Raw genomic sequence first — 17,418 nt, forward strand, 5'->3', positions numbered from 1 at the left:
TAAACTTACAGTTTAGGTACTGGAATTCTCATTGACACAGAGAGATCGGGTAAACTGCCACCTTGGCTGGATTTGATGGTGGTCTCCATACAACGGAAACCATACTCCAGAAGACTCTAGAGAAATTTTAGATGTTTGTGACCCTGACCTGAGGTTCTTGGAAAGAGCACTTCTTGCTTAGGCCAGAAATGACTCTGAAAATGAACCAGGAAGACGTGAACAATAGTTAAGAGACTATTAAAAGGCAAATCCCATCAGAGTGAACCTGGGAAACAACACAAGGTCATTCCCCATCCCGGAAAACTCTTGAGATAAAGGAAGCACCAACAAAGACCTAGAAATCCTTTGTGTATGGTTTCTCATTGTAGCTGACTTAGCTGCCAATAGGACTTGGACTGTCCTCTGCTCTTAAAGAGCTGATACGCATATCCCCACAGACCTTAGCCTAGTACAGTGATGCAGTTGTGTTGTGACAATAACCATCAGAATGCCTGGCACAGCAGACGCTCACCAGACACTGGCCCCTCCCTTGTTCAAGCATACCTCATATTAAGGGACTCTTATTACCAGCCTTCTTATTTCTGCACGTCATGGCTCTCTGGTCCTGACAGACCCAGTGTTATATGTTGGCTCAGCATTTACACTATAGGCCTACTCTGTGCTAGATGCCAAGAATACAAGTATGGAGACCTGCAGCCAACCTTGAGAAACTTGTATTCCAGTGGGAAACACAGGTTCTCAGAACCAGATTTAATTACTAACCCAAGGTGACATCATCCTAATGTCAAGGGAGCTATCAGAGATACCACATATGGAGAAAAATAATGAAAATGTCAAATTTATGCTATATTAAAAGGCAATTTCATTCATTTACTCTCTATTAAAAGATGCAATGATTTTCAATTTTTATAAAGAAAAAGATACCTTTTTAATTCCCTGTGCCACTGAAATGCATTGTTAATTTTCAATTTTTAATACAAAAGGCTGAAATCTATATTAACTTTGATACACAACTACATTTGCATAAGCTCAGAAAGCTATAAAAATGCCAGTTACAGTCGACAGATAAATTCATACTAAAATAAAAGCTAAATGTATTCACTTATTAAAACTCTCTTAAAGACATTACAGATTATTATTTTAGTGCTTGTGAAGATAAATAGCCTTAAAAGTAAAGGATCTTTTCCTAGGCGACTCCTGTCTGTAATGTCACATTTTCAGGAAAATTTGGCAGAAAGTTCAAGGAAAACATAATAAGGCAAAATCTAGAGAAGGAGTTTTTATAATAACAAAGTTGAGTTGCAACACCTTGACTTTGTTGTACACATGCTCCAACCAGCATTTAACAGTAAGATTCAGCGGTATGAGCTCCAGCACCTCCGTCCAGGGGTAACTCTGAAACCGCATGAAGAGTCATCCAACTTGATTCCTGCTTTCAAAGGCTTTCCTTTAAAGAAAGACTGCTGTCTGTCCAGGTTTGGGCTCCCCACACAAGCCCTCCCTTAGACCAGGAGTAAGCATCCACAGGACCAGTTCTCCATCAACATGGCCAGCTGTTGTGCAGAGGAAGCAGGGCTCAGCGAATGAGACAGGAGAAGCTGAGTTTGGATGAGGCAAGACGGGGAGCAGACGGGGCAGGTCTGAGCGTGGGACACCCCTCACCTAGGGACTCAGCCTGCGTGTCTGCGGGGTGAGAGTGGAGCCAGAAGGAGACCAGGTCTAGCCAACAGATGACCTGGTGGTAAATTACCCTTTTACTACAGTGAAGCAACAGCTTTGACTAGTTATTCTTTCCATAAGATGACAAACACAAAGTCAAAATTACCCTGGAAACTCCTTAAAAGCCCATCAAATTGCCCATAATGTATAGGAATTGCTCTTTCTTGAACCTTGATGTCCAGATTCACTGCAGCTATACTTACTTGCTCCATATTGGAAACCAGATACACCCTCCCCCACATGACCCAGTGGTAGAATTCATGACTATTTCTTCAATCAAGTGCCAGAAGAAGCAGCTGGCTTATGTTAGAGGCCATGCTGAAAGAAACAATGCATACATTTAAACAAAAAAAATATGCAATATAGGAAGAGGTGTGTATTATGAGAGGCATGTGGGGATCCAGGACAAGTAGGAAAGAGAGATTTACCTCTGTGACACTTCACTCAGTCCAGATAGGAACATACAGAGCTCAACATAGACGAAATAACCTATAATATTTAAATGATTTTCTTTTTTGGATGGGGACTAAAACCTGCATTTGAATTTGCATAAATTTAATTGACACGTGATGCAATTAAACTATGCTTTCCAATTTTGCCTAGACCTGCACTGTCCATTACAATGCCCCCTACAAACTGGGATATGTTCCAGGTATAAAATACACACTGCATGTCGAAGACCTCATATACCAAGATGGAAAATATCTCATTGCAAAAATTTTATTTAGATGACTTTTTAGAATTATTTTAGGTAATTGGTTTAAATTAAATCTTGCTAAAATTATTTTCACCTGTTTTTTCTTACTTTCTCTTAAAATGGCTACTAGAAGATGTAAATTAACATGTACCTCCTACCATTGTTCTACCAGGCAGCACTGGCCTTGAGAGGGGGCCTGGATTTAGCCTGGAATTATCCTAGACTGAAATTTTAAATTGCTAATACATGGTAAACTTGAAAAAATTATTTGAAAACTGTCCCTTTTTCTTCATCAATCCTACCAGATTTAAGAAAGCACTGGCTCAAACTACTTTTTATATTTAAGCTGATAACCCAAAACTGCCTGCCCCATCTGTTTTGTCTTATAAGTGGATTCAAAATGATCAAATCTCAGATGTCATTTTTAAACCTATAGTATTTATGCATCACATAATCTATTGATTTTCAAGTCTGAACACTTTGTATTCAACAGTACTGCATCCAATTTTAAAAGTTTTCATTCTTTTTTCTTCTAAATGTCACATAGTATATTCAAGTAGGTAGAAATTACTTGAGCTCCCATGTTTTATTACACAAATTTCAGAAGCACATAACCAATACACACACTATAAACGAAGGAAAGGCTTATACACCAGGCTCCAACAGATTGCGCTAATTGCAGAGACGAGAGTGGGTCCAGCTCCTCATTGTGCTGTCCCATTGTTTAAATACAAGGTACACAGAATTCTATGTGGCAAGGAGAAGCTAGAAGGCAGGCTGGGTGATAGCCAAATGCTGATCCCACCGCCCACTCCCCCAGAAAGCATCTTGCATCTTCATAATGCTAGCTTTCAGCAAGCAAAGCAAAGAATGGGGATTCTGGCTGATAATGACCATCTAATTTATCTCCTAGAAATAAATAAATTAAAAAATATTAAATAGATGAAACAAGTAATGAGATAACCTTAACCATGCATTGTGAGTCATTTCTTTCTTTCTTTCTTTCTTTTTTTTTTTTTAAGATTTATTTATTTGAAAGTCAGAGTTACACAGAGAGAGAAGGAGAGGCAGAGAGAGAGAGAGGTCTTCCATCCACTGGCTCACTCCCCAACTGGCTGCAATGGCTGGAGCTGTGCCAATCAGAAGCCAGGAGCCAGGAGCTTCCTCCAGGCCTCCCACACAGTGCAGGGGCCCAAGGACTTGGGCCATCTTCTCCTGCTTTCCCAGGCCATAGCAGAGAGCTGGATCAGAAGTGGAGCAGCTGGGATTCAAACCGGCGTCCATATGGATGCCGGCACTGCAGGAGGGAGTTGAACCTACAATGCATTGCACCCAGCAGCCCCCACAAGGTACTTTTCTTGCCTTTCCCATTGCCATCTCTTGTTCCTGTGGATACCCTGCTGAGACGGCAGGAACAAGCCACACCACCTGGCTCAAGCCCCCTCGGCTACTTCCTTCCACAGGGCTCAGTTTCCACAACTGTGAAGCCAAGCACCGTCCAGCATGTGTGAGCATTCCTGAGCAAACGAACCGAGATCACTCATCCGCAGAGCTCCTGCGCATGATCAGCTCAGGTAAACATTAGCTGGTGGTTGTTTGTTTAGGGGTCTGTTTTCTGGTGAGCGCCTCTGAGCAAAAGTTCTATCACGCTCCTCATGATCAATGTGTGTTAAATAAATACTCTCCATCAAATAGCAGCTCTCTTACGGGAACATTTGAAATTGTTACTGGTGAATCCCCGAGGACTCCATACTTTACATACCACTTGAGGATTTTTTTTTTCCGTATCTCCTTATCACCTATACATTATTATGTTTCTTTACATTGACTTAATAGCAAAGATTCATTATATCTGACCTTATGTTAAGAAATAGAATACATGAAATCACAGATTTAATAGCTGTGCCTTTTAATATTCATTAAAATATGTGACCCCTAAAATAAAAATCTGTTCATCTGTGTACACCTTCTCAAACAACGTCATACACCTCCACTTGAATCCCCACCTCACTTTGGACAAGTAGCTCCAGGAAATGGGTAACTAATTAACAGATGGCCAGATGGAGGAGCCAGTGTTGTGGCACAGTGGGTTCAGTCACTGTTTATGAGGCTGGCATCCCACACTGGAGTGCAGGTTCAACTCCCGGTTGCTCTACTTTTAATCCAGTTCCTTGGTGACACGAGTGGGAAAGCAGTAGTTGATGGCCCAAGTCCTTGCGCCCCTGTCACCCACGTGGAAGACCTGGGTGGAGTTCCTGGCTGCTGGCTTCAGCCTTGCCCAGTCCTGGATCTGCAGCCATTTGGGGAGTGAACCTGCAGACAGAAGATCTCTCTGCCTCTCCCGCTCTCTGCCTTTGGAATACATACATACATACATATATACATACATCTTTTTTAAAAAAAGAATGTGAATGAAGTCTGGATAAATACTAGAATAGCAACGAGTTAATTCACGAGACCTTGGAGTAGACAGATCATACTAACTCTGAGATCATACGAACTCACTCTGGGATCTTTCACTCCCAGCTGCTACTGCGCCAGTTCTCAGGCACAGAAGATGCGTTGTATGTCAGCCTCATCCAGCAAAGGAGGGCCTTAGCCTGCTCCCTGCCTCCCAGAAACCAGGACCACAGGTAATTAAAGGTAAATTGAGGCGCAAGGTGACAGGCACGATAGAGCCTGAGTCCCTGCCTCCTGCCGCCTTGTCTGAGCCTGCCTCTCGCAGGAGGGGAGCCGGAATGAACTGAACAGCTGCAGAAAGTAACAGCGGCCATTCTAGAGGCGGCCATTCTGGAGGCGCCCAGATGAGTCCCAGCAAACGACAAGTGGAGAGGGCCGCAGCCTTCACTCCATGTTTCTCTCTAGGGGCACTTGGGGTGGGTGCACCACGAGCTAGTCTCCCCTTAGCCAAGATGACCACACATTCTGCTATTCGCTCTCTGTTCTGAGCAAACAAGCATCCCAGGAAGAGTTCCTCTGGGGCGTTCTTATCACCAGCATTCCACAAAGCTCCCTTTCTGAGCTGTGAAGTATGGAATTTAATTATCACAATGAAAATTAGCTAAATCGTGGCAAGAGAAATTCTAGAACTACAACCATCCACTGGGCTTGAGGCTGGAGATAGGCCGAAGAGAAGCGGGAGATTATCTGAGGTGCAATGACCTTAGGGAAAGGCAGCAGAGCTGGGTGACCTGTTTCAGACCACTGGGAGCGGGAACCTGGTAAGAGCAGGGAAGCAGGAAGTGACCTGAGGGAGGGGTTGCCGCTCCCACTTCTCACACCTTAGCACCACCTGCGAGATAGCAGAATTCCCAGTCTCGGTCCCACTCCAGACCTACAGCGCTGGAATCTCATTTGCTTCACGTAAATGTTTGGCGTGGTCCTCCCGGCCTCTCTGTCACTGTGTGTCCTTACAACCACACGTGATCAGGGTCCCCTTCCTGGCTGACTTCCCTAGCACAGCCAACTACCTACTGCAAAGGACCAGTCTGACACTCACGACGCTCTCCTTCTCGCTCATCGCCTCCACGGCCAACCTTGTCTCCTGGCCTCGGAACATGCTGATTTTCTGCCCAGAACACCCACTTGTCAGCTCGCCGACACCAAGTCTCAGCCTAATGTCACTTCCTCCTGTCACTCGCATGTGGGTTCCCCCACCACTGTCTGCTGTGGTCCAGGTCCTTCCCTCACAGCAGTCATTCCATTCATACTCCAGGTTAGCTGTGTTCCCTGCAAGACTGTTCCGGTAGAACCACGTGTGTGTGTGTTCGCTGCTGCAGCCCCAGCACCGCACACTCTGAATCAGAATAGGTGCTCCAGAAATGCAGTTTGAATGGGTAAATAATTGAAGCCTGTCTCTTCGCTGCAAGGCTCTCCGTTGCTAATGAGCATCATCCGTCTCCAAGAGAATTTAAAGTAGTCAATGTTGCTCAGACTAATTCGTCTATTTGCAGCAAACCTGTTAATGTTCTGGGAGCAGGGCTCTCTAGAACCCAGTCTGGAAAATCCTGGAAGAAGCAGAGATGAGAGACGAGTGTTCCTAGGTGTCAGACTGTCACAGAAATCTAGAAAAGGTAAAAAATGTGAGTATTCACGGTAGAGCCGCTCAGAAGAGAAGGACCATGAAAAAGGACCCTGAGTGCTCATCGTAACTACGTGAATCCTTTCCTTGGGATCACGGCACAGCAAAACCTGACAAAACTCCCCATCATCCCAATCATGAGAGGGGCAGCAATAAGGCATCCATGAGGGGACCACAGAGGGATGGTGTTCAGGTCACAACTGTTGGGTAACAAACCATTCCCAAGAGCACCCGCAAGGACGGCTTAGCTGTGTTTGGTATGTCTTCAGCCAAGGCAGCCGTGCTGAGGGTCCCTTCAAGACAGGAATGACGCACTCGAGGTGTGCTGGAAGCCCCGCCAGCCTGGAGAGCCGGGGGTCTCTCTTCCTCTCCCCCTGAGCCATCTCCGAGGGACCCTTGGTCTCCTACATAGCACGGTGGCTGGATTCCCAAGTGCCAATGACTCTCGGTATCACAAGGGTGTAGGGCCTCAGCTAAGCTGGCCTTAGAAGTCCCAATGCGTCCTTTTCACCAGCTTCTACTCAAGAAGCAGTGACAAACCTACCCACATTCAACGGGAAGGAAACTAGACTCCACTTCTGAATGGGGGAGCGGCAAAGGTCTAGGATGGGATATATTGTTGGGCCATCGTAGGCAAGTGTTGTCTGCCATGGAAAGCAAAAAGGTACAGGAGTATTTTTTTTTTTTTTTTTCAAAAGAGAAACTTCCTCTGCTGGGGCCAGTGCTGTGGCTTAGTGGGTAAAGCTGCTGCCGCCTGCAGTGCTGGCATCCCATATGGGCGCTGGTTCAAGACCTGGCTGCTCCACTTCCTGTCCAGCTCTCGGCTATGGCCTGAGAAAGCAGTAGAAGATGGCCCAAGTCCTTGTGCCCCCGCATCCATGAGGGAGACCTGGAAGAAGCTCCTGGCTCCTAGCTTCAGATCAGCACAGCTCTGGCCATTGCAGCCAACTGGGGAGTGAACCAGCGGATGGAAGACCGACCTCTCTCATTCTCTCTCTCTCTCTCTCTCTCTCTCTCTGCCTCTCCTTCTCTCTCTGCGTAACTCTGACTTTCAAACAATAAATAAGTAAATCTTAAAAAAAAAAAAAAAACTCCTCTGCGGGCCAGTGTTGGTGTAGAGTAGATTAAGCTGCCACCTGAGACACTGTCGTTCCATACTGGAGCACCGGTTCAAGTCCTGGCTGCTCCCCTTCTGATCCCGCTCCTTGCTAATGTACCAGGGCGGGAACAAATGATGGCCCAAGTACTTGGGACCCTGCCACCCTTGCTGGAGACTGGATGGAGTGTGAGACTCCTGGCTTCAGCCCAGACCAAGTCCCACTGTTGTGGTCATTTGGGGAGTAAGCCAGCGGATGGAAGATTCTGTGTGTGTGTGTGTGTGTGTGTGTGTAACTCTGCTTTTCAAATAAATAAGTAAATCCTTACCAAAATGAAAAGAAACTTCATTGGGAATCTTCTGTTGCAGAATAAGGAGAGAAACATGATAAGGTGTGTCAAGGTAGAGTAGGGAGTTTGCTCCCTGAAGTGTGGAGACCTGACCCAGGAAAGCCCACATAGGTCTAACAGGAGCGCGGGGACCTCACCTTGCCACAGTGAGCTGTGGATCTGTTGAAGTTTAAAAAGCAGTTGCATCGGGAAACAGACAAAATACATTTAGGGGCTCGCAAGACCAAACAAAAAGAAAAGCAAAACCAGAGCCAAGTCTACCTATGGAAAATGTACAAGGTGTCCAGCACCTGTGAAGTGAATGTGCAGGCTTTCAAAAAAGCCTTGATTTTCTGGGAGAGACCCAATTTCAAATATTTTGTCACCATGACAATCCTGAACCGAGCCTTGAAAGATAAGTGGGATTTAAACATTCTGCCAAGCAAGCCAACCAAACAATAGACAAAGACGAGTGGGGAAAGGAGTAACAAAAACGCCATCTCTCTCTCCTTTTGCTCCAAGAATCACATGCTTTGTGAAAGCCTCCATCACAAAGCAGGCCCTACAAGAATACGCATAAATGCAAAACCTTGCTGCCTGCTTAGCCCAGCACAGGCCTTAAGAGCTCCACCACTAGACAGTCTTTTCTCTGGTTAAGTTAGTGGGCTAGTCCTACAGATGCTCTCTCGGATCCCTTTCCACAAAAGGACCCACTACGCATCTTCAAGGAATGTAGGGAGCTGTCTCTTCCACCTGTTAACATCTTTGGAGTCTGCCTGCACCTTTAAGCCAAGGTTGTGCCCTTGTAGGCGTGGCTCCCAGCCAATGACTGGGCAAAATGGTGGCACAGGACCTAGGCATTGCCCCCACTGCACATGGCTCCCCAATGGCAGTCTCTGTCCTGTAGAGTCCCACTGGGCTAACAGAGGCTTTATCTTCTCTGTGTCGCTGTCTGATGATTCCGACCGCCCAGTCCTGTTTCACAGAACGACTCCCCCATAAAGCGTTGGCACCGCTGGCTCCACGGGCAGCATCCTCAAGTGTTCTCCAGGAAAAGCCAGTATCCCACCCAGAGGCGTACAGCAAGCCACTCCCAGCCTGGGCATCTCAGGAAAGATCCCAGAGAATGCGCCCCTGCAAGGCACACTTTGATAGAAGAGAGAATGGATTCTGGCAGCATGGGAGGTTTTCATGGTGCAGTGCTGCACTTGGGGAAGGACTGTCATTGATGCTGTCATTGGATTGATCTCCAGGGCAATCTGGATGGGGCAGGGAGTCCTCAGTCACCCCTACCCCCGGCAAACAAATTTCACTTTGCTTCAAATGGGTCTTCAAACCATTCCCTAGAGTAGCTGAAGTTTGCAGACCTTAAATACAAAGTTGAATAATATATCCTGGCTAAATAAGACTGTTCCCATTCCGGTAACTAACTTTACATCTTACCTTTTAACTAGGTATATTACTTATTTACATATTTTTAAAAATTTTTATTTAATTTATTTGAAAGGGAGAGAAAGAAAGAGAAATCTTCCTTCCACTGGGTCAATCCCCAAATACCCACAACAGCCGGGGTTAGGCCAGGCCCATACCAGCAGCTAGGAACTCCACCTGGGTCTCCCAAGTGGGTGGTAGTAACAAGTACTTGGACTATCACCTGCTGCCTCCCAAGTACATTAGCAGGCAGATGGGTCAGAAGCATGGGGGTATCCAAGAGTCAAACCAGGTGCTCCAATATGGGATGGGGATGTCCCAAGTACGGGCTTAACCTGCTGCGCCACAGTACCCACCCCTCATCAGATATTCGAAGGGTCAGTGTTGGGGCAGTATGCTGGCCGTTCTGCTTCCAATCCAGCTCCCTGCTAATGCACCTGGGAAGGCAGAAGAGGATGGCCAAGATGCTTGCTACCTGCCACCCACGTGGGATACACAGAAGGAGTTCCTGGCTCCTGGCTTTAGCCTGGTCTAGCCCTAGCTGTTGTGGCCATCTGGAGAATAAACAATAGATAAAAGTTCTCTCTCTCTCTCTCTTTCTCTCTCCCTCCCTTCCTCCCTCCCTCCCTCCCTCTGTCTCTGCTTGTTGCTCCACCTTTCTAAATAAATATTTATAAAAGGGTCTGTGTATTACTTGGGCCTGGGATGTTTGCTTCTGCAAAGTTCAGCCATCCCTGATGAGAGACCCACACCAACCTGGACCCCACAATAGCGAGGACCTGAGACAGCAGGCTCTCGGGCAGCCTAAGAGAGAGACACACACAGGGCTCCGGTGTCACTCTGGCACCTGCTGAGACCCCTGGGGAAAGGCTGCCCCTCCCTCACTAGCAAGGCAGGACCCCTGGCCGTGAGAGCACCCCAACCCGTGCATCAGCCAGCCTTGTGCCAGGGCACCAACACAGGGATGAGGAGAAGCTGAAACTTTAATAAATCACATTTTTTTTTTAATTTAATGATTTGAAAAGCAAGGGTGCGGAGAGCTCTTCTATCCACTGGTTCACTCCCTAAATGGCTGCAAGGGCCGGGGCTGTCCCAGCCTGAATGCAGGAGCCTGAATTCCATCAGGCTCTCCTACATGGGTGCAGGGGCCCACGTACTTGGGCCATCATCTGCTGCCTTCCCAGGCACATCAGCAAGGAGCTGGATCTGAAGCGGAGCAGCCGGGACTTGAACTGGCACTCTGACGTGGGATGCTGTCATTGCAACTGGCGGCTTGACCCACTGCGCCACGACACTGGCTCCAAGTCAAAACCTTTCTCGTCCTCTTTCTGGAAAGGGCTCAGCTCTGTCTCCCGTTACTGTCATACACTCAGAAGGCAGTGGTACTGCTTGCTTAGATTCCACCCATGTCCCGAGAATCTGCATAAACACCCACTCATTTCAGGAGCAAACCCACTTCTAGTTTCTCTCCTACAGCTGGAATGAAGACCTAATCCCAGCCGGCGCCGCGGCTCACTAGGCTAATCCTCCGCCTAGCGGCGCTGGCACACCGGGTTCTAGTCCCGGTCAGGGCGCCAGATTCTGTCCCGGTTGCCCCTCTTCCAGGCCAGCTCTCTGCTGTGGCCAGGGAGTGCAGTGGAGGATGGCCCAAGTGCTTGGGCCCTGCACCCCATGGGAGACCAGGAGAAGCACCTGGCTCCTGCCATCGGATCAGCGCGGTGCGCCGGCCGCGGCAACCATTGGAGGGTGAACCAACGGCAAAGGAAGACCTTTCGCTCTCTCTCTCTCGCTCTCTCTCTCTCTCACTGTCCACTCTGCCTATCAAAAAAAAAAAAAAAAAAAAAAGACCTAATCCCTAATCAGAAAACATAAGAGTCACAGAGATTCCACTCGTGGAAAGTCTTGACCTGACCGTGCCTTACAGGCTCCAGATGGACAGGACAACACTGCACAGTGCCCATGGCAGAAAGCGCCACTCCCATGCCTGGTTAACCAGCAATCAGCTCACCAGCCACACTGTATCTGCGTCCTCTCTACTGCACATCTGCTTCTGCCTCACAGCTCCTCCCCGCACACAGGCCAGCCTCTCCACACTCCTGCTCATCTGGGATGCTTTCTGCCTCACACTCTTCCCTGTCTATTCATCCCCTGCTCTTTGTCTCCTTAGGAGTCTTCACAGCCAGGGCCAGTGCTGTGGCTCAGCTGCCTTCACCTCCTGCATCCCGTATGGGCACCGGTTCGAGTCCCCGCTCCTCCATCAAGCTCCCTGCTGATGCACCTGGCAAAGCGCAGAAGGTGGCCATCTGGAGAGTGAACTAGCAGATGGAAGATTCATATTCTCTCTGTGTGTGTGTGTGTGTGTGTGTGTGTGTGTGTAACTCTGCCTTTCAACTAAATAAAATGAATCCTACAAAAAAAGAGCGCCAAGTGTTCACAGCTGCTGTCAATGCTGCCCTTTCGCCTCGCTGCCCGCCTCTGAACCCAGCACAGCTGCAGATGTCCCTAGTGGCTTGAGCTCCCCCATTCCAACCCCTTTTGACTTCTCTACCTGAGGATCCCTGGGTACTGGCTCAGCCATGAGGTAGAAGAGTGGAGGGGTTAATGCCCTGGGGGTGGGGACTCGCTCCCAAGAGGGGAGTGGATTCTCCAGCTTCTAACTCCTCCAGGGGCACACTCTGAGGTGAGTCCTACTTAGGTTCTCAAAGGTTCTCCAACACGATTGAGCTCCAGCGGTCTGAACAGCAACCACCCACCCACTCATTATTAGTTTTCTCTCCTCCGTATCTCTTTGCCTACTGTTCCCTTGCACTTCCTGGAATCACCTCCTAAATATTTAACTACTTACACCCAAACCTTCGTCTCGGTATTTTTGTTCCTAGGGGCACACAAACTAAGACAACTTCCAGTTCAATCCCCCAGAGTTTCTGAGTGATCCCCCCTCAGTCACCATTGCTTATATTGAGAGCATTTCCCACAACAGCACTACACAGGTGACTGGCACCTTAGACTGCCCCTTGGGTCTTTGACACTGGCCCAAAGACTCTAGGCAGAGGTGAATTATTTCTATAAAACATGGCTGCCCTACCTCTTACTAGCAGGAGGCCATGATGCTGACCAAGTCAGCACAGAATCTGAATATCTGAATGTATGGTTAGTCAAATGCTATTAAGGAGAATGGCTAACTACCACCCCCATAGGATACACATATTGTTTCAAACACTCACATTTACTTCCAAGTACAAGTCATTCAAACAACTCCAGAGACGCATAAGTCATTTGGATTTGTTTCTTCCAGAGAGGGCTCTGTGGTGAACTCTGCCAGGAAAGGATTAAACATGCAAGGACCTGATTACATGAAATGCTTTGGTGAAAGGCACTAGGAGGGGAGCCAGAGAAGACAGGGAGAGCGGTCAGATCGTGACACGGGTGTGACTGACTGCAGCAGAGGGAGAGACCCACAGAAGCACCCTAGATCAGTGTGCAGCCAAAGCAAGATTTGCCAAAGCTGTTGGGGAGTCCTTGTGCCAAAGCTGGCTGACAGAGAAGTCCCTGCCTCCCACGAATGGGTCTGTCTTCATATCCCCACCCCACACAGACACTGGTGAGCAGCAGCCCTCAGAAAAATGGCCTTGGCAGAAACACAGGGCCCAGTTTCAAGAGGCAGCAACTGGAACCTGAATCAGTTAAAGTCCCTGTGCTACAAGCTCTGGAAGGCCATTCTCATAGTCACTCAGGGGCCAGATGAATGTCCTCTAATTTGGGATCCTTGCTGTCAGAGAATCACATACCTTATTATCCTGGCATGGCCAATGAAACATGAGAAGTCGAAGGTGTTCCCTCCAGACAGAAGCTCTGAGAGCCAGCAGGTGATCTGTCATGTTCTCTTTCTCTTCTTCCTCATCGATGGAACCAGCTGTGTTCCAGATAGAAGCTACCCCATAAGCCCAATTCCCAAGGCCAGGATGGCGTGCACAGTGCTGGGGCTGAGCCCAGCAGCCCTGGGCAGAGGTGTTAGCTGCAGAGGCTGGAGCCTTCGTTACACGGTGTGACCGGGCCCATCCTGACCAATACACAACTTCTACCACCTCTCCTAGTTGACTGCTCCACACACATCCACATAAGCGAGATCAGCGTGACTTCAGATTTGAAAAAAATCAGTTTTCTCCACCTGCCTTTCTCTACCCCTCCACTTTCACAAACAAGAAGTTCAGCTTTTTATGGGTTGTTAGTTTTCTCATCGGCTAGCACGATGAAGAAATATGCTTGTTGTTTTTTTTTTCTTAATCCTAAATACAATATTTTTTAAAGGAGAAGAAAGAAAACCACACCCGGAACTTCTGTGACAGAGAGATACTTTACAGCACTGCCGGATGGGTTCCTCGCTGCAAATCTCTTCTGAAAACACAGAGCCTGTGTGGCTGCACGCTTTCATCCATCATCCCCCATTACGCACCATAAATTCTTTTTCTTTCTCCTCTTTTGTAAATCCTTTATTGTAGATTCAAGGGAGTAAAACTCTATTTAAGAACTTAATGTTCTGGATGAAGTTATACAACTTTAGATGAACAGGAAAATAATCCTGACAAGTGACAGAAGATTCACAAATACAAATCCACTTTGGCATCTGTTTTCTCTATTGTCAAAGAAGAAGAAAGAAAAAAAAAAAGTCCAGCAGATGCTGGCTCAAGCAGCCTAACTGGTCATCCACTTCCCCACGAACAATGCCAACAGCCTGCCATGCGTGACCTTCTGTGCTGGCCAGAGAGGCCGGGGGTCTGGGAACAGAGTGGGCGAATCCTTTTGATTTAATCACGGGTTAAAAGGAGCTCTCCAAACTTTTGCCAAGGAACAGCACACAGGAATTCGGGGACACAGTATTAGTGAGGATACCTGGTCTTTGGCTAAAAATAGAACAAGGCAGAATGCTGACTAATTGACACAGCTAATTATAGGGACTTCCTACAGACAAGTGCTCTGTCAGCCTTTTTTTCTCATCCTAATGGTTATTGCTGGTTTCCAATGAGAGGAAGTAAGAAAAGGAGGCGTGTGACGCTTGGGGATTGCTGTCACCCGGGAGGAGCTGGGACCATGTGGGACAAGTTCAGGCTGACGGCCACCCACCCTCTCCCCTGCCTCTTCTCAAAGCTGGAGACAGATTCCTCGGCCACTCCAGCTACCAAATGCATTTGGTTCCTGATAGAATCAGTAAAGTAAGTTCCATTTCAGGCTTCCAGCTGTAGCGAGACAGTCCAACGGGTAGAAATCAATCCAATTGAAGCACCCTTGAGCACAAATCAAATGAGACTAGGCTGCAATTGAGGGAGATTACAGTCATAACTTTGCTTTAGAAGCGACGGCGGCTCTCGCTCTGCGTGATCTCTGAAAATGGAATGGGCGCTCTTGGCTATGAACGACGACGCAGGTGCCAGAACACGGTTTTGCTAAAGAGTGTTATTAAAATGTCTTTATCTATCTGGGGTGTGTCATCATCATTAAAAACAAAGCAGAGGGAAAACTAATCAAGTCAGATCATATTCAAGGGGCTCCAAGCCTGACGTGCCAACAATACCATTAATGCCAGTGTTTAGGTGGGTTCCTGACGCCTGCTGTCAGTCAATGCAGGCCCCCCACCCCCGCCATGCTGCAGGATAGCTACAAGGGATACTTCCCAGAAGTGACCTGTCCTACTTCTAAGCTTGCCTTCTTGTCGTTGTGCAAGGGGTCAGACACATCCACACTCACAGCATCACAGAATGTGGGGCAGGAGGAGCCCTCAGCCAACACCTCCTACGTCCGCATCCACTCACTCTCCTCCCACCAGACATCCTCAGCCACCCATTCAACAGATGGGGAGAACCGAGGCCCACAGAGGCCAAACGGGCTGTCTGAGAACCACGGCGAGTTCAACGCCATCAGAATCCAGCTCCAGGGCTGTTTCCTTAAGACTCCCACTAGTCATCAGCAGTGTCCAGGTATCTTTTGCAGAAGGGAGTTAACACACAAATCAGTACCACACTACCCCAGGGGTGCCTACCCGGGACACACCCGCTCGCTGTTCAGGTGCCAGGCGGGCAGCAGTCAGCACACCGCGGGGTCCACCGGGAAATACCGAACGGAGACAAGAAAGGCAGAACACGCGGCCGGCCCGTCTCTGAGACACCCTGCGCTCCAGAGTTCCGGCTCTTTCTATCCGCACGCAGCTCAACAGACCGCAGGGAAACCCAGGGCTGGCCAAGCGAGGAGAGGCGCGGGCACCGGACCGTGCGGACCAGCCCGCCACAGCACCCGCCCTGAGGGCCTCATGAGCCAGGCTAAAGGGGCAGACGGACCGGAAGGGCTAGGACAACACCTACTTAGGTTCCTGCTAACACTCACCGCAGAGTGCTCCCGACGCAGACAAGTGGCACCTGCGAGGGCCGCCGCCACACCTGCTGCACGCGGCTTCTCTGCCGGACAGACCGGAAGTTTGGGACTGTGCCCACCCCTTCGCTCCAGAGGCAAACTGTCATAGGCCAAAGCCCATCAGCATGTGATGTCGCTCTGGCCCCAGTGATTGGTCCCAGGCAAGCATGTGACCTGCGTTCGTCCAATGAGAGTGTAGCCCACTTTTTTCTCAGCGGTTAGCGGAAGGGAGAGCTCCTGATGCTGCCTAACGTGAAATGTGAATGTGAGGGGGCTGGTGCGGTGGCTTAGCGGGTAGAGCCGCGGCCTGCAGGTCCGACATCCCCTATGGCCACCGGTTCAAGTCCCAGCTGCTCCACTTCCAATGCAGCTCTCTGCTGTGGCCTGGGAAAGCAGTGGAAGATGGCCCAAGTCCTTGGGCCCCTGCACCTGCGTGGGAGACCTGGCTCCTGGCTCTGGATCAGCTCAGCTCCGGCCACTGCAGCCGTCTGGGGAGTGCACCAACGGATGGAAGACCTCTCTCTCTGTCTCTCTCTCTCTCTGTCTCTCCTTCTCTATCTGTGTAACTCTGCTTTCAAATAAACAAATCTTTTAAAAAAAAAAAAAAAAAAAAAGAGATTGAAGCTTGCAGAGTCTGCTGGCTCTTGTGGGCCCCAGGCAACGAGGCACCGTGGATCCATCCAAGAACACCTTGCTGTCCTGTTTGCACAGTAACCAAGTTGAGAACCCTCCACCAGCCAGATTGGCGCTCTTTCTGCAGTTCTCCTTGGGCTATAACAGGAATGTCCCCTTCCCCACAGGTAGGCAGACACAGCCGTTGGTGGAGACGCCTTGCCTCCTGGAAAACCTTGTTTGTGACGCCCGCCATGGAGTCTGACCACGTAACCCTCCCATTCTTCACCAGAGTGTCAGCGGCATCTTCTGTGGCCATGCACTTCTTGTAAGAATTTACGTCCATGGTCCACGTCAATGAGTTTCTGGCAGCCGGTGGATGACTAGGAGACGTTCGGCTTCAGCCTGAAGCAGGTGTGGCCTCCCAGGCACTGTGAAAAGAGAGCATCATTTGTATAGCAGACAGCAGCCGTGGGTTCCTGGCTGTGGCTGTGGCTGGGAACTTCTGTTTGATTATGTCATTGACTTCTGCTTGTGGAAAAGAGGCAGTGAGATCCTTGTGAAATACAGGAATGAGGTCGGGGGAGGAGATGGGAAGAGAGCACTATGAAAGAGGAGAATCAGCGGAAGTCCCGCAGGCCAGGGCTGAGCTCCTTTGTGGAAATCTGGGGTTATTTCAGAAAATATTAAATTCAGTCCTATAAAGGGTAAGAAGGGTCAAGATAAGCTCGACATGGAGATTTGGTCCAGACACGGGGAGCCCTTGTTCCCTCTCTATGACATTTACCCAGATACCTCTGTGGTCTGAGACTTACCGGGACTGTGTTTTAGGGGAAATTGTTCTACCCCATAATACGCTCAATTCTGATGCAAGTAGGATGGGCTGATGGCTGGAGGACAGTACAGCAGGGGCCAAAGTGAAGCTTCCCACGTTCGAATTCCAGCTCACGCCAGTGATGCGATTATGGGTAAACGCATGGGCTTCTCCATGCCTTGGTTTCCTGATTGAGGTAAACAGGAGCATAAAGGCAAAGCCCTTGCAGCGTCCTAG

General features: G+C 48.7%; 1 long non-coding RNA gene across 15 annotated transcripts in view; it reads right to left on the reverse strand.

The window, feature by feature from the left end:
• Window positions 1-15,896, reverse strand: part of LOC138849406 (uncharacterized) — a 305,173-nt gene extending 289,277 nt beyond the window's left edge. For 4 of the 15 annotated variants that reach the window (XR_016232911.1, XR_016232910.1, XR_016232913.1 and 1 more), the window contains exon 1: window positions 15,729-15,879. This is a non-coding gene — a long non-coding RNA (uncharacterized LOC138849406). The other 11 variants (XR_016232908.1, XR_016232909.1, XR_016232906.1 and 8 more) reach the window with 6 other exon arrangements.
• Window positions 15,897-17,418: the final 1,522 nt, after the last annotated feature.

The sequence above is a fragment of the Oryctolagus cuniculus genome, chromosome 4 (genome assembly GCF_051225735.1).
Source record: "Oryctolagus cuniculus isolate XC-2025 breed Fujian yellow rabbit chromosome 4, ASM5122573v1, whole genome shotgun sequence".
NCBI lineage: Eukaryota > Metazoa > Chordata > Mammalia > Lagomorpha > Leporidae > Oryctolagus > Oryctolagus cuniculus.